At 47.3% G+C, this 10,254-nt stretch overlaps 1 protein-coding gene across 1 annotated transcript in view; it reads left to right on the top strand.

Moving 5' to 3' along the window:
* The window catches only part of WDR25 (WD repeat domain 25), a 149,722-nt gene that overhangs the window by 133,447 nt on the left and 6,021 nt on the right, over positions 1-10,254 (top strand). The window lies entirely within an intron of this gene.

Here is a 10,254-nt window from a genome sequence, read left to right as displayed (position 1 = left end):
CACTGGAAAAACCATAGCCTTGACTAGACGGACCTTTGTTGGCAAAGTAATGTCTCTGCTTTTTAATATGCTGTCTAGGTTGGTCATAATTTTCCTTCCAAGGAGCAGGCGTCTTTTAATTTCATGGCTGCAATCACCATCTGCAGTGATTTTGTCTAGTTTTGCTATCAGAGTAATTCTGTCCTCATAAAATAACTTGGAAAGTGTTCCTTTCTCTTCAGTTTTCTGGAAGAGTTTGTGTATAATTGTATTATTTCTTCCATAAATGATTACTAGAATTGACTAGAGATGAAATTGGCTTGGCCTGAAATTTCCTTTGTGGGAAGGCTTGAAACCTCAAATAAAATTTATTTAGTAAATATAGGATTATTCCAATTTTCTTTTTCTGTTTCAGTGGCCTTTGGTAGTTTCCGTCCTTCAAGAAATGCATGTATTTCATCAAAATTATCTTTTTGGTATGAAGTTTTTCATGCTATTTTAATTATTTTAAAAATATCTGTATAATATGTAGTGATATCACCTCATTTCTCTCATTCGTGATATTGGTAATTTGCATCTTTTCCTTTTTCCTCTTATCAGGCTGGATAGAGATTTATCAATTTTGTTGATCTTTATACATTTTTGTATCACTGATTTTTCTCTATTTCTCTTAAGAAATTATCATTTACTTTTTAAACTTTTTTCTTTTCTGCTTAAAACTTAGGTTTATTTTCTTTGGGGTTTTTATTCTTTCCTGCTATAGATGTTCAGTGCTTTTAGTTCTCCTCTAGTTTTGCAGCTTCGTTACACAACTGTTGATACAGTTTTTCATTTTCATTCAGCTAAAAATATTTTCTAACGACATTTTGTAATTCTTCTTGATCCATGGATTGCTTAGGAGAATTTAGATTGCAAATACTTGGGGGTTTTCCATATATATATATCTGTTAGTGATTTCTAATTTAACTCCATTGTGGTCACACATCATACATTGTAGGTTTGAATCTTTTTAAATTTATTGAAACTTGTTTGATGTCCTATAACGTGGTCTGTTTTGGTAAAGGTTCAGTGTGCTCATTTTGGATGCTTTTCAATCAGTATTTTTTCTTTTCGGCACAACTCTTATCCCTGTCCTTTAGGAACTCCATTGACTAAAATATTTAGGTTCTGATATTATCTCACAAGTCCCTAAGACTTCACTCATTTTTTCTTTTTAAATTAGGACTTAACTTTTCTTTCCTTTTAATGAATCTATTTATTTATTAACTGTGCTAGGTCTTTGTTGCTTTGAGTGGGTCTTTTCTAGTTGCGGCGGGCAGGGCTACTCTTCGCTGAGGAGCTTGGGCCTCTTGTGGCAGCTTGTCTTGTGGAGCGTAGGACTTGAGGAGTCACGGCGCACAAGCTCCGTGGTCACGGCACGCAGGCCCTAGAGCGCGGGCTTGGGAGTTGCGGCACGTGGTTGCTTAGTTGCTCTGTGGCACTGGAATCTTCCTGGACCGGGGATTGAGCCCATGTCCCTTGTGTTGGCAGGCAGATCTGTATCCACTGCTCCACCAGGGAAGTCCTTGTTTTTTCTTAAGGTCGAAATATTTCTATTGATCCTTTTCCAAGTTCACCAGTTCTTTCTTTTGTCACTTCCATTTTGTTATGGTGCTTACCGCATTGTTAAAATATTTTTTTCTGTTCTAAAATTTCTACTTAAAGGTACAAAGTATATATGTGTGTGTGTGTGTGTGTGTGTGTGTGTATGTGTGTGTGTATAAGTGTGTGTGTGTGTGTGTGTGTATATATATATACATATATATATGTATGTATGTATGTGTGTATATATGGGCTTCCCTCATAGCTCACTTGGTAAAGAATCTGCCTGCAATGCAGGAGACCCTGGTTTGATTTCTGGGTCTGGAAGATCTGCTGGAAAAGGGATAGGCTACCCACTCCAGTGTTCCCTTGTGGCTCAGCTGATGAAGAATCCACCTGCAATGTGGGAGACCTGGGTTTGATTCCTGGGTTGGGAAGATCCCCTGGAAAAGGGAAAGGCTACCCACTCCAGTCTTCTGGCCTGGAGAATTCCATGGACTGTATAGTCCATGGGGTCACAAAGAGTCAGACAAGACTGAGTCACTTTCACTTATATGTATGTATGTATGTGTGTGTGTGTGTGTGTATTTAATTTCTGGGCTTCCAAATTGGCTCAAGTGGTAAAGAATCTGCCTGCCAATGCAGGAGTCATGGGAGATGTGGGTTCAGTCCCTGGGTTGGGAAGATCCCCTGGAGGAGGAAATGACAACCTGCTCCAGTATTTTTGCCTGAAGAAGCCCATGGACAGAGGATCCTGGCGCGCTACAGTCCATGAGGTTGCAAAGAGTCAGACACTACTGAGCGTGCACTGTACTGCTTATATATTTCTATTTCTCTGTTGAGATCATCTGTCCATTCATTTCAGGGGTGTTTATCTTGAGGATTAGTATTTAATAGATGTTTATTTGAGGATTTTTATTTAATAGTTGTTTAAATGTGTCTGATAGTATGGGTCAAACATCTGGGTCATTTTGGGGTTGGCATATATCATTTCTCTTTTCTTATGGGTACTGTTTACATTTTCCTGGTTCTTTGTATGTCAAGTAAATTCAGAATATGTTGTGATTTTTAATATTATGTTGTAAGATCCTGGTCTTGTTAAAATCCCATGGAGAACAGTGATTTGTTTGTCCTAATAGGCAGCCAAGCCTGTTAGATTCAGATCGTGAATTCCTTCTCTCCTGTAGGCAGTAACTCTATTTTCAGTTCCATATTCAAAACCTTCGTTATGCTGAACCCCTTAAGGGTTAGTTTCAGACTGGGGTAGCAGTCACATATGTCACTTCTCAAAGCTTTAGCTGTTCTTCTTTGTTGTGTTCCACACACACGTAACTTAAGGATTGTTCTGGGATGCGGTCAGTTCATATACAGAAGCAGAGGATTCGTTCCTCAGCTTGCCTGGCTTCCTGAACTCCCCTTCCTGGCTCTCCTGCCCAGAGATGGGGTTCTTTGAGAATGTTAGCCTGCTGCCTCGTCACATCATGTTCGTAAGTGGGATCCCCTTCAACACAAATTGGCCAGAGAAACTAGATGAAAAGATAACATGAATTTTCCCTCTTCTCCTAGTTCTTCTATTTAGATTTCTTCCCTTCTGGTTTTTAAGTATTTGTCCTGCCCTGTCAGAGCTGTTGGGGTTGGCATCAGGGCGGGGCTAGGAGAGCAAGGAGATATTTTAAAACTTTCCCCCATATTCTCTGACTTACAAGGACCCATTTTCTTATTCCTCTGGCCAGGATGATGGATTTATTTCAAAATTTTTGCTGTCCATGTCTGCTATGTAATTCCTTAATTCAGTCTGTCTGTGGGACAACATCAGGAGTTAAAAGGCCAAAAAAAAAAAAAAAAAGAAAACCCCAAACAAACCCCCAGTGCCCCCCTCCCCCCAAAACTAAAACAAACAAAGACTAGAACCTTACCTGTCGTACTGATCTTTCTTCAAATTTCAGATTCCCTCTTCAGCCTACCAGCTGTTGTTTACTTTGCAAAGTCTTCAGGTAGCTGCTTCTTGGATTGTGTCCAGAGTTTTTAGCTGTAATTTATGAAAGAGAGTGAGAGGCCCTAGTGGGTTTGCTCCATTTGGATTTAAAACTAGATTTTGTTCATTTTAAAAAATTCAGTCTTTTTTCTTTCCAGTATGTTTCGAAATTTTCAGTTGCTGTGTCTTCTAGCTCGGTAACGTTCTCTTTCGCAGTGTCTCATCTGATGTTAGCCCCGTCTGGCGCACCCTTCCCTCAAACATTGTGTATCCACCACTAGAAATTCTGTGGGGCTCCTGTATCCTCCACGTCTCCTCTAACCTTGGCCAGTCTTCCCTCTGCCTTCTTAAACATAGGTTACGTGTCGCTGTAATGCCTAGTGTGATGCCTTCCTTGTCACCTGTCTCTCTTGTGGGTTTCGTCTGGTTTAGAGACCAAATCTGAGTGTGGTGTTTGCTCATTGTTTCTTGAGCTCATTGTTAGCTCCTTCAGACAGAGCTAGGACATGTTTTTCTTTTTAAGAAAAAGCATATCATTGTTTATGCTGATTTGTCCAATTCAGATTTAGCATTACAGAGCTTTTCTTTAACTTCTTTATTTTTATACATTTTCTAATCTCTTTTATACTGAAAAATTTTATTTTTCTCTGCCTTAATTCAATTTTTATGGTATGTATTGACACTAGCAATGTAATGACTGGAAACAGTGTGATATTTCTCACAGTTCTTTTTGTTCGCAAAGTATATCCAATTAAGATTTACCATCAAATTACTGTTTTTCAGTTTATAATGTGTATCAACAGAGGATCTACCTTCAACTACTGTGCTTTCGTGTCTTTTAAAATGAATCCTATTTGTGTGGTTAAGCTACTAGCTCAAGATGGCTAATTTTATTTGCTTAATTTTGCTTTCACATTTTAGAGTCTGCCTTTTAATTTTGTTGTATAATTTTATAAAATATGGACATGGTTCTGGAGAAGGGATTGGATAACTACAGCCCATGGGCCCAATCTTGGCTACACTGTTTTTGTATGGTCCTTGAGTTAAGAATGGTTTTTACATTTTTAAATGACTGTAACACACATCACACACACACACACCACACACACACACAGAGTGTGCAACAGTGCCTAAATGTAGCTTCCAAGCCCTAATATATTTACTGTCTACCCCTCTGTAGGGATCCTCTGGGTTCTACCTCCAGCCCCGAATTCCCCAATCTGTCCTCTCCGGTTCAGAGGCAGCCTGACTGATTTATTTACTTACTTAGTTTCTGGTTTATTTTCTGCTGTTTTTGTGGAGGCAAACACAACCTTTCCGCCCTGTTTTTCTCTGCCTTGGCTCTGCACTGAGCATTGTCTCCTGGGGGCCGGCCCACAGCGGGCCTCACCCTCTCTCAGCACTGCACACAGCATTCAGAACACGCCCTGGACTGCCATCTATTTAACCGGTCCCTTCTTGTATATTTGGCTCAGATGGTAAAGAATCTGCCTGCAATGCAGGAGGTGTGGGTTCAGTCCCTGGGTTGGGAAGGTCCCCTGGAGAAGGAAATGGCAACCTACTCCAGTATTCTTGCCTGGAGAATCCCATGGACAGAGGAGCCTGATGGACTACAGTCCATGGGGTCGCAAAGAGTCTGACACGACTGGGTGACTAGCACGTTTTGTACATTTGAGTCATTTCTGCTTTTTTAATTTCACAAGTGGTGCTGGTTTCAGCAGCCTCATGCTTCTGTTTTCTGGGATTTGCTGCTGTAACTTTGGGGTCAGTTCCTACAAGTCGGGGTGCTGGGTTATACATGTTGCCGAGTAACAAGGCATATGCCGTTTTGCTTGGTGTTGCCCAAATTCTCTCTGGGGGGACAGGACCATTTTACATTTCTGTCAGCAGTGTGTAGTGTAACTAATGCCCCACAGCCACCTAACAGAGTGTGTTGTCAAACTTTGGAATCTTCTTATTTGATAAGAGATGATATCTCCATGTAATTTTAAAATTTTATTTCTTATGAGCAGAATTGAAGGACCAGTTACATTCCCTCTCATATGAACTCTCTGTTCATTTCTCTTGCCCATTCTTCTGTAGAGCTATTGGTCTTTTTCATCGATTTTTAGAAACTGTCTGTGTATTAGGGACTGTTAAGGGTAGTGACCTATAAATTGGGGCTTCCCAGGTGGCTCAGTGGTTAGGGATCTGCCTGCAATGCAGGAGACACAGGTTCTATTCCTGGGTCTGGAAGATATCCTGGAGGAGGAAATGGCAACCCACTCTGGTACTCCTGCCTAGAGAATTCCATGGACAGAGGAGCCTGGCGGGCTACAGTCCATGGGGTCGCAAGGAGTTGGACATGACTTAGCAACTAAACAAGAACAAGACCTATAAATTTCAAGTATCTTTCCCATCTGTCTTCTTTATTCCTCTTAATTATTGTTTCTCATGCCATGCAGTAGTGTTTAGTATTGTTATTAGTGTTATTTTCATGTAAATTTCATGTAATTTCATGTAAATTTCATGTATCTGTCTTTTTTATTCCTCTTAATTATTGCTTCTCATGCCATGCAATAGTGTTTAGTATTGTTATTACTGTTATTTTCATGTACTCAGATTTGCCATCTTTTCTCTCGGTGCTCTGGCCTTGGAGCACCAGCCAGGATAGTTTCTCCTAGTCTCAGGTTGTAGGAAAATTTAGTCATACTCTCTTCTCATATTTGTATAATTGCTTTTTGTCTTTAATAGAAATTTCTGATTTTAAAAAAATTACCCACAGAGCACTTTTGGCGTACACTGTCCCGTGTGACCAGCCACTTTCCCTTGTGTGATTCTAAGCCACGGAAAAGGGCCCTGTGCTCAACTCTCCCGCGTGCCTTTGTGCAGAGACTTGTCTCGTCTTAGAACCCGAAGAGACCAATATGTTTATTCTCAAGGGGAAGGAACTGAGGTTTGGGGAGGAGGGGTTTGTCCAAGGACCCGCAGCCCCATCCCGGGGACAAGCTCCGGCTGGCCTGGGGAGAGGATTATGATCAGCTGCTCTGTGTTGGCTGCTTGGCCAGGCCTGTCAACAACGTTCCCTCCCGAGCCATAGGTCCTGCTGTTAGTCCCACCTTGCAGGTGTGGAGACTGAGGCCTGGAGAGGTGAGTTGCCTGTCCTGGACCAGGCAGCTAGATGGGCCATCATGCTCAGGTACCCAGGCGTCTGCCTGAGAGCTTGGCCCTCCCAACTCCGGATGTCTGGCGATGCCGAGCATGCATGCACTGAGCGCCACCCCACCCCCCTGCCGCGGCCTCAGAGATCCTTGGAGGTTGAAGTGTCCTTGCCTCCATGTCAAGGGCCGTGGAGGGGCCTGTGATGGACTTCGTGATACCCAAGGGCCGGCATGCTCCTGGCAGCCAGAGGCCACAGGTCGCAGCTTTTCAACTTGTCCTTTTGTTCATTCATCCATTTGCGTAGCTGCTCACTCACTTATCCTTCATTCAACACACCTTCCTGCCGCCTGCAGTGGGCAGTCCCAGTCCTGGCCAAGGATGACCAGACAAACAAACAGGAGCACCACGTCCTGCGGGGTGGGCGGGTGGCCTCGGCCGTCCTGTGGGGCCCAGAGCAGTGGCTCCCTCGCTGTCCCTAAGGGTCTGGGTGGGAGGAGGGGAGCTGGCTTCCCCAGCCCTTCCTGTCTCTGGGATCCAGCGCTGAGTAGAAGCTTGTCATCCAGGCCAGTCCCCGGGTGGTGACGATTCGAAACCAGACGCGGTGAGGGCAGGACTGCCCTGGGCACACAGTGAGTCAGCAGGCCAGACCAGAGCCTCGCCTGTCCCCTCCAACCCCACGCACCTCGGACATGGCAGGGGCCCCTGGAAGGGAAAGCTGAGCCTTCAGTTGAATCCAGAGCAGCCCAGTTACCCAGGATTGTCTGGTGGGTCAAGCAGACTTTTTAAAGGGTTATCCGGAGGTTTTCATTGCACTGAATGTGTCTTGATCACGTCTTCCTTTCCTCTCAGAGCTGTAGACTCTTGGCCAAATGTCTCCAAGCGTCTGCTGATGGAGGCCCGGGTTGCCAGAAGAGTCTGAGTGAGGCTCCCCTCTGGATCCAGCTAGTTAGGCCCGTGTAGCGCCATCCCAAGGCCCCTGGGACAGGACGCACCAGCTGTCGGTGTAATTAAGTTCGCCATAAAACCCACCAACTAGACGCACAAATGACTTCCCTGCTCTTTCCCGGGGCAGGAGCAGTTGGGAAGACAAGTCAATCATATTCGGCGGCCATCACTCCAAAGGTCAGCCTTCCACTTAGAGCAGCGTTATTGGCAGGGATCACCCATAACACGGCTGGTTTCCCGGCCGTTGGATTTTACGACACCCTAATGAATTGGGCCATTTCCATGCATTCTCAGGAAGTGTACAGAACAAGGGTTTTCATTCTCCTGGAAAAGTTTGTCTTGGGGAGGCAAGGTGGCGTGTTGGTGGGCACGCAGGTAGTTCTGCCAGGGTCGGCTGAGCACTCCGGCACTTCGCTCCTCCGGGCTTCGACGCCGCCCTCCGGGGTGAAGCTTCCTCCCATGTTGGCAGGAGATGAATTATCTGATGCTCCTGCCGCCCTGGCTGGAGCTCCGGGAGTGGTCCTCATACCCCATCCTCTCCTGGGTCAGTGCATTTCCTGAGTGCGTGTGGGGACTGAGGTGCCGCTGCTGGAGATGGTCCCCGTGCCCACGGGCCTCACGGTTGTGCCCACCGATGGCCATTCTCCATGGGCCGGTGGGGCTCTGGGGGGCTGTGTGCCCCCGACCCAGGAGGAGAAACTCCTCGGTGCACTGGTCACGTCCAGGCTCATGAGTTGGGTCAGACTTACTCCCCCCCTTGCTGCCCCGGCCGTCCTCAGCCCCCTGCTCCTCACCTGGATGCGGTGATGGCGAGAGCTTTAGGAAAGGGGGCAGGAGGGCATGTAGCCCCGACGTGGCCTCAGGGTGGAGGTGTCGGGTGGCTGGTGATCGGGAGGGGGGTGTAAGCGAGGGGAGAGGCGTGGCCCCGCAGATGGGCGGGGCCGTGGGTCGGGAGCCCCGGTGATGTGACGGCCTTGCTTCCACCCCTCCCTGCTCTTCCCACCAGAGCAGGTTCCAAAGCCTGTCTTGAAACAGCTCTGTGCTTGGTGAATCGGGATAGCATGTCCTCATAAGGGCAGATGTTGGGCACTGAGGCCGCGTGCCCTGTCCGCTCACAGGCCCTAGACCGCTGCCCCAGCTCCAAATGGGCAGGCCGGAGCATCCGTCCGCAAAACAGCTTCTGTGCCCCTCCTGGCTGGGAGTCGGAGTGTTCCTTCTAGCTTACACTCCAGGAGACTCAAGGCTGCCTGGGAGGGCAGGGCAGGCCTGCAGGGAGAGAGGAAGGGAGGGAGGCAAGGAGGCGGGCAGCCCCTTGCTGTCTGGGGAGCAGCCTCACAGTCTGGCCTGGGCTCCAAGGCCTGCATGGCCACCCTCTCTTTTCTGCCCCTGGACCACTCCTCAGGCTCCAGGGGGCCTACCCAGAAATCACACTCACTGGGGACTGCTTCTGAAGAGGCTCAGAGAAGGTACTTGTTGGTTGCCCACCCTCCTCCCATCAATTTGTCCCAACATTTACCAAGTCAGGACTTGGCCAGCAGGAGGCCTGGATGGGGCCCCCCCACCCCCGGGAAGCATGACGCCCTGGCCCTGCACCCTTGAGCAAATGCCTGCATCTCTCTGAGCCTCAGTGTTCCTCATCTGGAGAATGGGTTACAAAATACCCCTCTGTCTAAATTGGATTTATGGAGTGCTGCAGTTCACGTGAATGTGACTTACATATGTTTGAAAGAGGATGCTACCATATCTAGGTCTGCAACATTGGCAAGATTTTAAGTTTCAGTTTTTGAAATATGTCAAGACAGCTGGTTTCCCAACTGGCAGCCGAGGTGCCGGAGAGCTGTGTTTGTGCTGTGGCCACGTGGTGGCGCCCTGGGAGCTGGTAAACAGGCCGCCAGGCCTGGCAGGCGGGCCCAAGGCGCTGTGCCCACAGCCTGCTGCTCACTATTGCAATTTAAAGTCATTCTGGAGTTTGTTGCACGGAGGTACTTGTTGACCCTGGCGCTGGGACTCCCACCCTGCCCCTAACCATCCCATTGTTGTAGAATGGAAGGTTCATGTGATAAAATGCTCTGAAGAAAGCGGAACAACGGCTTGATGCTAAATTGCGTTAGTTCAGAGATGGGAGGGTGTGGAATGTTGGCGATGTTGTAAGAAAGAAAGAGTGTCTTTAAAGGTAGCTAATGTACTGTGATTCTGGCTCCATGAGCTGGAGACTACTGGCTCCCATGTTGCAGGTACCACTCCGGGGGCTACAGGCCCAGGCCTTGAAAGCTATGAATTGTGGGACTCTTCAGAATCAAGAGCACAAAATATGGCCCGGGTTTTGGTGGGCAGCACATGACAGTGCCCTTACGTGCCCTTGGCCGGGCATGGAGCCCTTCCCTAAGCTCTCCTTCATTGGCCCCTGCTGCTCTCTAGGGGACCAGTCACGAGGCTGGGGGGCATCTTCATGCCTCCCTGGGCCCATGTGCCAGTTGGTGTGGGGAGGGTGTGGGCATGGAGGACATCCACGGGGAGAGGCAAGACGTGGAGTTGTCAGGGAGCAGGGCCTGAGGGAGACAGACGTGTGCCTGCTGGGGGGCAGGAGGCCCCGGAGGTCTCCCTCCAGCAGCCCCCACACCCATGCTTGGGCT

The sequence above is a fragment of the Bison bison genome, unplaced genomic scaffold (assembly GCF_000754665.1).
Source record: "Bison bison bison isolate TAMUID 2011002044 unplaced genomic scaffold, Bison_UMD1.0 scf7180017864302, whole genome shotgun sequence".
NCBI lineage: Eukaryota > Metazoa > Chordata > Mammalia > Artiodactyla > Bovidae > Bison > Bison bison.
The sequence above is the reverse complement of the archived record's forward strand: the minus strand, read 5'-3'. Positions and strand labels throughout refer to the sequence as shown.